An 11448-nucleotide genomic window follows, 5' to 3' on the forward strand; every position below is an offset into this window, starting at 1 on the left:
ATTCCAAAATTGACCACATAGTTGGAAGTAAAGCTCTCCTCAGCAAATGTAAAAGAACAGAAATTATAACAAACTGTCTCTCAGACCACAGTGCAATCAAACTAGAACTCAGGATTAAGAAATTCACTCAAAACCGCTCAACTACATGGAAACTGAACAACCTGCTCCTGAATGCCTATTGGGTACATAACGAAATGAAGGCAGAAATAAAGATGTTCTTTGAAACCAACGAGAACAAAGATACAACATACCAGAATCTCTGGGACACATTCAAAGCAGTGTGTAGAGGGAAATTTATAGCACTAAATGCCCACAAGAGAAAGCAGGAAAGATCCAAAATTGACACCCTAACATCACAATTAAAAGAACTAGAAAAGCAAGAGCAAACACATTCAAAAGCTAGCAGAAGGCTAGAAATAACTAAAATCAGAGCAGAACTGAAGGAAATAGAGACACAAAAAACCCTTCAAAAAATTAATGAATCCAGGAGCTGGTTTTTTGAAAAGATCAACAAAATTGATGGACCGCTAGCAAGACTAATAAAGAAGAAAAGAGAGAAGAATCAAATAGATGCAATAAAAAATGAAAAAGGGGATATCACCACCGATCCCACAGAAATACAATCTACCATCAGAGAATACTACAAACACCTCTATGCAAATAAACTAGAAAATCCAGAAGAAATGGATAAATTCCTTGACAAATACACCCTCCCAAGACTAAACCAGGAAGAAGTTGAATCTCTGAATAGACCAATAACAGGTTCTGAAATTGTGGCAATAATCAATAGCTTACCAACCAAAAAGAGTCCAGGACCTGACGGATTCACAGCCGAATTCTACCAGAGGTACAAGGAGGAACTGGTACCATTCCTTCTGAAACTATTCCAATCGATAGAAAAAGAGGGAATCCTCCCTAACACATTTTATGAAGCCAGCATCGTCCTGATACCAAAACCTGGCAGAGACATAACCAAAAAAGAGAATTTCAGACCAATATCCTTGATGAACATTGATGCAAAAATCCTCAATAAAATACTGGCAAACCGAATCCAGCAGCACATCAAAAAGCTTATCCACCATGATCAAGTGGGCTTCATCCCTGGGATGCAAGGCTGGTTCAACATACGCAAATCAATAAATGTAATCCAGCATATAAACAGAACCAAAGACAAAAACCACATGATTATCTCAATAGATGCAGAAAAGGCCTTTGACAAAATTCAACAACCCTTCATGCTAAAAACTCTCAATAAATTAGGTATTGATGGGACGTATCTCAAGATAATAAGAGCTATCTATGACAAACCCACAGCCAATATCATACTGAATGGGCAAAAACTGGAAGCATTCCCTCTGAAAACTGGCACAAGACAGGGATGCCCTCTCTCACCGCTCCTATTCAACATAGTCCTGGAAGTTCTGGCCAGAGCAATCAGGCAGGAGAAGGAAATAAAGGGTATTCAACTAGGAAAAGAGGAAGTCAAATTGTCCCTGTTTGCAGATGACATGATTGTATATCTAGAAAACCCCATTGTCTCAGCCCAAAATCTCCTTAAGCTGATTAGCAACTTCAGCAAAGTCTCAGGATACAAAATTAATGTACAAAAATCACAAGCATTCTTGTACACCAATAACAGACAAACAGAGAGCCAAATCATGAGTGAACTCCCATTCACAATTGCTTCAAAGAGAATAAAATACCTAGGAATCCAACTTACAAGGGATGTGAAGGACCTCTTCAAGGAGAACTACAAACCACTGCTCAATGAAATAAAAGAGGATACAAACAAATGGAAGAACATTCCATGCTCATGGGTTGGAAGAATCAATATCGTGAAAATGGCCATACTGCCCAAGGTCATTTATAGATTCAATGCCATCCCCATCAAGCTACCAATGACTTTCTTCACAGAATTGGGAAAAACTACTTTAAAGTTCATATGGAACCAAAAAAGAGCCCGCATCGCCAAGTCAATCCTAAGCCAAAAGAACAAAGCTGGAGGCATCACGCTACCTGACTTCAAACTATACTACAAGGCTACAGTAACCAAAACAGCATGGTACTGGTACCACAACAGAGACATAGATCAATGGAACAGAACAGAGCCCTCAGAAATGACGCCGCATAGCTACAACTATCTGATCTTTGACAAACCTGACAAAAACAAGAAATGGGGAAAGGATTCCCTATTTAATAAATGGTGCTGGGAAAACTGGCTAGCCATATGTAGAAAGCTGAAACTGGATCCCTTCCTTACACCTTATACAAAAATTAATTCAAGATGGATTAAAGACTTATATGTTAGACCTAAAACCATTAAAATCCTACAAGAAAACCTAGGCAATACCATTCAGGACATAGGCGTGGGCAAGGACTTCATGTCTAAAACACCAAAAGCAATGGCAACAAAAGCAAAAATTGACAAATGGGATCTCATTAAACTAAAGAGCTTCTGCACAGCAAAAGAAACTATCATCAGAGTGAACAGGCAACCTACAGAATGGGAGAAAATTTTTGCAACCTACTCATCTGACAAAGGGCTAATATCCAGAATCTACAATGAACTCAAACAAATTTACAAGAAAAAAACAAACAACCCCATCAAAAAGTGGGCAGAGGACATGACAGACACTTCTCAAAAGAAGACATTTATGCAGCCAAAAAACACATGAAGAAATGCTCATCATCACTGGCCATCAGAGAAATGCAAATCAAAACCACAGTGAGATACCATCTCACACCAGTTAGAATGGCCATCATTAAAAAATCAGGAAACAATAGGTGCTGGAGAGGATGTGGAGAAATAGGAACACTTTTACACTGTTGGTGGGACTGTAAACTAGTTCAACCATTGTGGAAGTCAGTGTGGCGATTCCTCAGGGATCTCGAACTAGAAATACCATTTGACCCAGCCATCTCATTACTGGGTATATACCCAAAGGAGTATAAATCATGCTGCTATAAAGACACATGCACAAGTATGTTTATTGCAGCACTATTCACAATAGCAAAGAGTTGGAACCAACCCAAATGTCCAACAACGATAGACTGGATTAAGAAAATGTGGCACATATACACCATGGAATACTATGCAGCCATAAAAAATGATGAGTTCGTGTCCTTTGTAGGGACATGGATGAAACTGGAAAACATCATTCTCAGTAAACTATCGCAAGGACAAAAAACCAAACACCGCATGTTCTCACTCATAGGTGGGAATTGAACAATGAGAACTCATGGACACAGGAAGGGGAACATCACACTCCGGGGACTGTTGTGGGGTGGGGGGAGGGGGGAGGGACAGCATTAGGAGATACACCTAATACTAAATGACGAGTTAATGGGTGCAGGAAATCAACATGGCACATGGATACATATGTAACAAACCTGCACATTGTGCACATGTACCCTAAAACCCTAAAGTATAATAAAAAAAAAAAAAAAGAAAACATTCTGTTTATTTGGAATTTTCCCTCACATTATTTTTAGTGCTACAGTCTAGAAAATTAGTCTAAATATCTATCTATTGTGCATAGCTATCATTTTTAAAATATGAAAAATAAATAAATGATCATTGGTTAGCATAACCTGGCGTAACAAATATTAATTTTTTGCTGTAAATAAACTTATCTCTGTATGACAAATAATGTGAATACTGTGGCTTGAGTTTTTGTCTGCCTATCTTAAGAGGAAATAAATCTGTGTCCTATCATTCCCTACTTTGCACCATCACCCCCCCACACACACACACACAAATGTAATAGAATTGAAAGTGAGAATAGCATAAACACCAGGAAGGATGAACATGTAAGACAATCTGAATCCTGATGGAAGAGAGAGATTCAGACTCCTTGTAATACTCATAAAGCAGTTTCAGAAGTTTTATACCCATCTTGAGTCATCACTAATTACATTGAGGACAAGTACAGAAAAGTCTTCGTACTAAATTGGTGATTAATAGTGTATCAATATATTTCTCTTTTCAAGCTGCCTCATTCTTGTATATTTTACATATAATAAAATATATTGATTTTAAGTATACTATTTGGTAAATTTTGCCAAATCTATACAGTATTGTATCCATCATCAGAATTATGATATAGAACACTTCCATTAGGCCAAAAGTTTTGTTGTATTTTATTGCAGACAATTCCTTATGCCCACCTGAGATCCTGGAAACCATTTGTTTGCTTCCTGATGCTATAGTTCTGCCTTAGAATCTAGAATTTCATACAAATTGAATTTCATAATATATATTCTTTTGTTTGGGGCTTGCTTTATTTGGCAATGTGCTTCTGTGATTCATCCAAGTTGTTCTGTGTATCAATAATTCTTTTGCTTGTATTATTGGTATTTAATTTTATGTCAAAATATGAAATTTTGTTTACATATTCACTACTTTTTGAACAATGGTATGTTTCCAGCTTTTTTAGCTATAATGAATAAAATTGCTATGGGCACTGAAGTAGAAATCTTTGTGTGGACATATGTTTTTATTTATCTAGTATAAATATCTAGGAGTGGGAATGTTATATCATATAAACATATTTGATAAGATATTGCCAATTATTTTTCAAAATGGCTGCATCATTGTGCATTCCATCAGCAATATAGAATTTCAGTTGCTCCATTTTCTCATTCACAAATGCTTTTGTCAGTCTTTTTTTTTTTTTCATTTTAGCCATTCTAGTCAGTGTGTACTTGTATGCCACTATAATTTCATTTTCTATTGCCCTAGTGGATGAAAATATTATTTTTAACAGGCTTACTTTCCATTTGCACATCTACTCTTTTTTTAAAAACTCATAACTTTCTATTAAAACATTTTGCCCATTTTTGTATCAGGTTATTTGTCTTATTATTGAATGGTAAGACTTTCTCATACATTCTAGATACATATCCTTCATCACATACATATATTATAAATATAGTCTTCATATCTGGGAATTACCTTTATTTTTCCTAAATGTATTGTTTAAAGTGCAAACACTTTTATTTTTGAATAAAATCATTTTATTTATTTTTTTAATGCATCATGGATATTTTTGCCCTGTCTTAACTGATAACTTTATGTTTATCATAATGCCACAAAAACGTTCTCTTGTTTTCTTCTGGAAGTTTTCTAGTTTTGGCTTACCTTTAGGTTTATGGTCTATTTCTATTTTTTTATGTAGGATATAATGTCGACCTTATTCCTTTTTTTTATATATAAGTAACATTTTTCAGCCCTTTTGTTGAAAAAATATTACTTCCCAAATTAATTACCTAGGCATGTTGTTAAAAAACAATTGGCTGTTAAGTATGTGGTCTTACTTCTGGATTTTGTGTTTTTCTCCACTGGGTATATAAATATCCTCACGCCAATAATAAAAATTAGTTTTCATTGTTTTGTAGAAAAGAAATTGGGAATATCAAAGCTAAATTTCTGCTGTTGCCTTGGTACCCAGAATTCCTTCCATTAACCTCTAAAGAGAGTTTTTTTTAAAAGGAAAAATATATATTCTTACATTTGCTCAAATATTTGCAATTTCTGGCACTCTTTATCCGGGCAGATCCAAAATTTCATCCGGCAAACTTTTCCTTTGTTTAAAAACATTCAATTGATATTTATTATAGTGAAGGTATGTAGGCAATGGATATTCTCAGCTTTTGTTTACCTGAAAAGTACTTTATTTTACTTTCATTTTTCAAAGGTGTTTTTGTTGTGCTTGAAATTTCAAGTTGACATATTGTCTTCTGTTTTTATTTGTGTTCTAATGATGCTGTCCAGTTGCCTCTGGCTTGCACATATTCTAATATGATGTTCACTATCTTTCTTCATTCATTTATATATAAATTGTTTTTATTTCTGGCTGCTCTGAAATTTTTCTGTATTACTTGGTCTATGTATTTCAATTAAAATGCATTTATGTGGTTTCCTCTATGTATATTATGCTTGAGTAGCTTTTTAGCTTCTTAGATGTCTTGGTTTATATTTTTATCACATTTGTTCCTTTTTTGTTCAAATATTTTTTACATCCTTCTCCCTATTATGCAACTCCAATTACACATTTTTTTTAGAGAATTTGAGATTGTCCCACGTGTTATTGATCCTCTGCGAATTTTCTTCAATATTTTTTGCATCATTTGGAGAGTTTCTATTGGCATATTTTTAATTTCATTGACATTTTTCTTCTGATATTAATTCATTTCAGGTTATTTAAAAAATCTCCAATCTATTTTTATCTCTAGAACTTTTATTTCATCACTTATGTATCTGATGTTTCTCCTTATCATATTTGTGCTTTTGTTTACCTTCTTTATTTATTTTAAAGAATTGGCTCACTTGATTGTGAGAGCTGGCAAGTCTGAAAACTAGTTTAGGCCAGCACAATCGAAACTCAAGCAACGTTTCTATGTTAACGTCTTGAAGCAGAATTTCTTCTTCTACAGGAAATCCCAATATTTGCTTTTAGGGCTTTCCACTGATTGCAGGAGATCCACTCACTTTATCAAAGGCAATCTTCTTTACTTAAAATCAATGGGGTATAAATATTAATCACATCTAGGAAATACCCTCACATCAATATCTAGACTAGACTTTGACCAAACAACTAGACACCATAACCTAGCAAAGTTGACATATGAAGTTAAAAATAACAACTGCTTTCTTCTGTTTGAATTTTCCCTTCCTGAATTATGGCTTGGGGATTGTTTTCAGATAGATAGTAATCTGATGAAATTGTCATGCTCACTTTTTTTTTTTTAGCGCTTCTTTCAAGGATTGGAGTCTTGTGTTGCCTATTCATTGTTTAAAAATTGTTATTCTGTGTTACTTTTTTTCTAGTTGGTTAAGGTAGGTAAATAACTATGCTTGTTTTCATTAATTTTGTATTTTTCTTTGTCATTCATGTGCGTTTTTACAGTCAAAAACTGAATTAATAAAGAGAAAGCTAAAGATAAAAAATATTAATATAAGCATTACAACTTAGAATAACTTGATAAATATGCATAGTAAAATGATCTTATGGAGATCAAGCTATTATGAATCTGTTTGGGCTTGGAGAATTGAATCTGTATGATAGTTTTAACGAAACAATCCTTTGTCCAAATAAAGGAGAAGGAATGTGAAAACTTTTCATTTTTACAAGAAGGAGCTTTCTGGTGTTACAATTTAAGTGTCTGAAACAACCAGATAATACTTTTAGTATTTTCTCAAAGGAAACTAAGAGATGGAATTGTACCACTCAGTGTACTTTTTTGGAGAAGCTTGAATACTGATCACAAAATTGATGGAAAGCATTATGTGCTCTGCTGGGAAAGAAACACGATATTTTATTAGAAAAAAATATTTCTCAAATGGTGTTATTTCACATTCCATAATTTTACTGGCACACAATCTGTAAGAGCAGTTACTGATGCATATATGACCCAGTAAATATTTCGCTTTACAGTCAGATTAAACCTCTGATATGCAAACTACAAAACAATTCCTGGCGTAGAAGTGGCAAATATAGGAGATCAATGTGTTTGATGAATGTTTTTGTACTCTTAACTGTGGAACTCTATTACACTGTGAGGAAATTTCCATTTATTTAAAGTTTATTTTGTAAACTATTATATAAATCTCAATAGGTGTTTTCAAATTAGTGCTGCTAGAGTATCAACTATATGTAAATCAGAAAAAGTGCTATCATACGAATAAAAATATAATTAGATATCTACTGAACAATATTTATTCACAGAGAATAGTTATCATTTCTCCATTTTGTTGTTTCAATGTTGACTGAAATCTTACATAATTTTTATAAAGACAATTTGTATTTCCTGTGCCTTATGCCAACAAAGAGGAAATATATTTTAAATATACATAGAATATTTTAAACTTACATAGATGCACAATTGATTTGCAGAGACAGGTACTCATACTTTTAAAATGAGGAAGAACATATATTAAAAAATGACAGCATAAATAACATCTTGACTATATGACAGAACTTCTAAAGACCATTTCTATTTATTTTTTGAGTGAGTGGTTCAAAGGGCATATCTCAAAACTATAGTCAGTCTACAGAATATGCTGACATTATTACCTGAACTGAAATATCATGATTTTAATGTTGAAGTTTTCTTATTAAACTATGCTGAAAGCATTGGCTAGACAAACTTGTAATTTTTTCTGGCACATGCTTTTTTTGCTTACAAACACATATTTAGAATATGTTAAGAAACATTCAAATTCCATAAGAAAACATGAAAAAATGATTTTATGAGCTGAATAGAATAAGGACGTAATAGGAACATAATCATGCTATCTCCTAGATTGAAACAGTCAACCTCTTTGACGTACCTCCACTCTCATCCCAGCTGTTAAATATGATATATTAGTAAATGACTCATCTTTGAAAGAGCTAAAATCTCTCTTTACTGATGAATACTCCTCACTTCCTGGTTTGCGTTCAATTAGAAAATCAAACTTATCAAGCACACGTCTTTTATGATGAGCCTTAATGTGCAAGTAGTTATTTAATGTATTATACAAGTGAATAAGAAAACAATAAAAGATGACCAACATCTCAAGCAATTCTAATTATAAATATATATTATTTTTACCAAATAGAAGAATTTTTTTCTGATTAGTTTATAAATATTATGACCATCTATGAATAAAGACATACAATTTGATTTCCATGTTTCTTAATCAACAATTTATGAACTAGCACACTTTCAAAGAAATGTTGAGAGACAGAGTGCTACTACTTGAAAAATCCCAAAGAAGGCATTAGGCAGGGAAAGTAGAGAGCCTTCTTTGTCTTCTTCCAATTTTGCACGCTACTCTGCTTACCATAGCTATACACAAAAAAACCATATAATCACAAATATAATTATAACTATAATCATAAATAGGCTGGCCAGAGTGGCTCACGCCGGTAATCCTAGCACTTTGGGAGGCCAAGGAGAGCGGATGGTTTGAGCTCATGAACTCAAGCCACTGCACCCCAGCCTGGGATCCACAGCAAGACTCTGCCTCAAAAATAAACAAACAAACAAAAAAAAGAGTTATAATCATAAATATACACAATAAATATAATATAATCATAAATAGACAGCTTCCTATGAAGCCTTGCAAACTTTTCAATACAAATAATAACGAAGTACTCTTTGGAAATTTGTTTCCAATTTTTCTCTTCTCGGAACAGAAAGTTTCCATTCTAATTAGATGTTTATGATACCAACAATTTCAGTAATTCTGTGAACTAGAGAATTTAGTGTAAATACAACAATAACAGTGATAAATCACAGGTCAAAAGTTTTTAACAATTGCTCATAATATCTTTTAAGTAAATAATTTATTTTTGTTTTATTTTTATAAATATTATAGGAAATTTTTTCCTCAGAATGTATTATTAGTGTGTGCGCCTTGGCCAAAATGTGATCTGCTTAATTATATGTTTTAATAGGATTATAATTCTCGCCCTGTATGCACTAGAACCATAGCTTTGAAAATGTTTGAGTAAAAAATAGTTGATTAACTTCCTATAATTTCAAGTGTATTGTAGGATGACTTTGAGCAATAACAATGTACCCCATGTTTGTTTTGTTTTGTTTTGTTTTGTTTTGTTTTGTTTTGTTTTGAGACAGGATCTTGCTACTCTGTCATTTGGGCTGGAATGCAGTGGCTTGATAATGGCTCACTTGCAGCCACGATCTGCTGGGCTCAAAGATCCTCTCACCTCAGTCTCCTGAGTAACTAGGACCACATGTATGGCCCCCTGCACCTGGATAATTTTTCTTTTATTTTTTGTAGAGACGGGGTTTTGCTATGTTGCTCAGGCTGGTCTCAGACTTCTGGGCTCAAGTGATCCCCCTACTTTGACTTCCAAAAGTGTAGGGATTAGAGGTGTGCACCACCATGTCCAGCCCTTGTGTTCGTATTCTTTAAAGGTTACAGGTATGATTTGACTTCTTATGGGTTGTTTTGCTGATAATTTCTTTCAATACATAATGAAATTATTTAAATGAGAAAAATCTGAGAAAATTTATTAACAGATTTTATCAGAATGTAGATTTAGGTCATAATCCTTGCTTAGGTTTGGAATGTAGGCAAAATTTCTGGCTTAGGGTTTTCTGGTTTTTTATAAAAACTAGCTTCTACTCAGCCAAAGATGAAACAATGATGTTATACATAGAATCTTACTACCAATACGAGTTAAACAAATCAAATCAAAATAGTAAAGTTCAGGAAAAAAATATAAGTATCAATATAACAGTAGTATTTCAGATTTATATCATAGTATTTTTTAAAAAATGATATACTGAAGATAGAAAAATAATTTAAAACCACTCAGACCAGCTCTTAATACCACCACAAACCCAATATCTGCTTGCAGGAGTAATGAGAAAGTAATTTGAGTGGACAATTATGTTTTTTCAGTAGTCACCAGTTTAGAACACTAACATAAAAGGATGAGAATAAATAAAGCCAAATGCTAAGCAGAAGATATGCAAAAGAAGTCTTCAGTGGTGGTGAGAATCAATCTACATAGGAGAAACCACTGAGATGATTCTGGGTTTTACAGATATAGATTGTCGGCATGGTGGGCTGTTATGTGGAAGGAATTGAAAACTGAACCACAGCCTTAAACTTTCAATTAAAAGTAAAGATATAAATAAGAATGTTGCTTACTGTAAGTTATGATCCATGCACCTTTACTGAGAAAGATATTTAAGAGGAAACAGAATTAAACATGATAGAAAGCAGAGACTTGATCTAACATAATAAAGGTGAAATTAGAAAATCAGTAGAAAGTTATTTGAAAAAGAAAATCATGATACCTTATGTTTAAAGAAGTCTGTAGAACTTCTGAAAGAGAAATCATTTAGGAAATAGAATTAAAGAGCACAAAAAGAGAAATACAGAGAGAACGTATGTGAAAATTGGTGGTTCAATCTAGGGGTCTCAGAAAGAGGGAACAGTGAAAACAGATGAGCAGAAGTTCAAAAAAGTGTAATATGTATCAAAATAATTATTAAAACTAATGGTTACTAGTGCCCAGACTGAAAGAGCCTTCCAACCAATTGGCTTAATGAGAAGGAAACATCTATATCAAGCTTATCACAGTGAAATTTTGGAACATTCAAATAAAGACATCTTAAATCTTCAAGAGTTTTTTGTTTTGTTTTGTTTTGTTTTCAAGCCACATATAAGACATATTAAAAGAAGTTACCATGGTCTTCTCAGTAGTGTTACTGGAAGATCGTGGTTCACAATTCTCATAGAGCTGATTCCAATATTTTACTCTTCTACCCTACAACCACTTGCAAAAAGCAAAAGCTTCGGCCAGGCGCGGTGGCTCACGCCTGTAATCCCAGCACTTTGAGAGGCCAAGGTGGGTGGATCACGAGGTCAGGAGATTGAGACCATCCTGGCTAACACGGTGAAACCCCGACTCCACTAAAAATAAG

Source organism: Hylobates moloch, unplaced genomic scaffold (genome assembly GCF_009828535.3).
Source record: "Hylobates moloch isolate HMO894 unplaced genomic scaffold, HMol_V3 SCAFFOLD_15, whole genome shotgun sequence".
NCBI classification, from domain to species: domain Eukaryota; kingdom Metazoa; phylum Chordata; class Mammalia; order Primates; family Hylobatidae; genus Hylobates; species Hylobates moloch.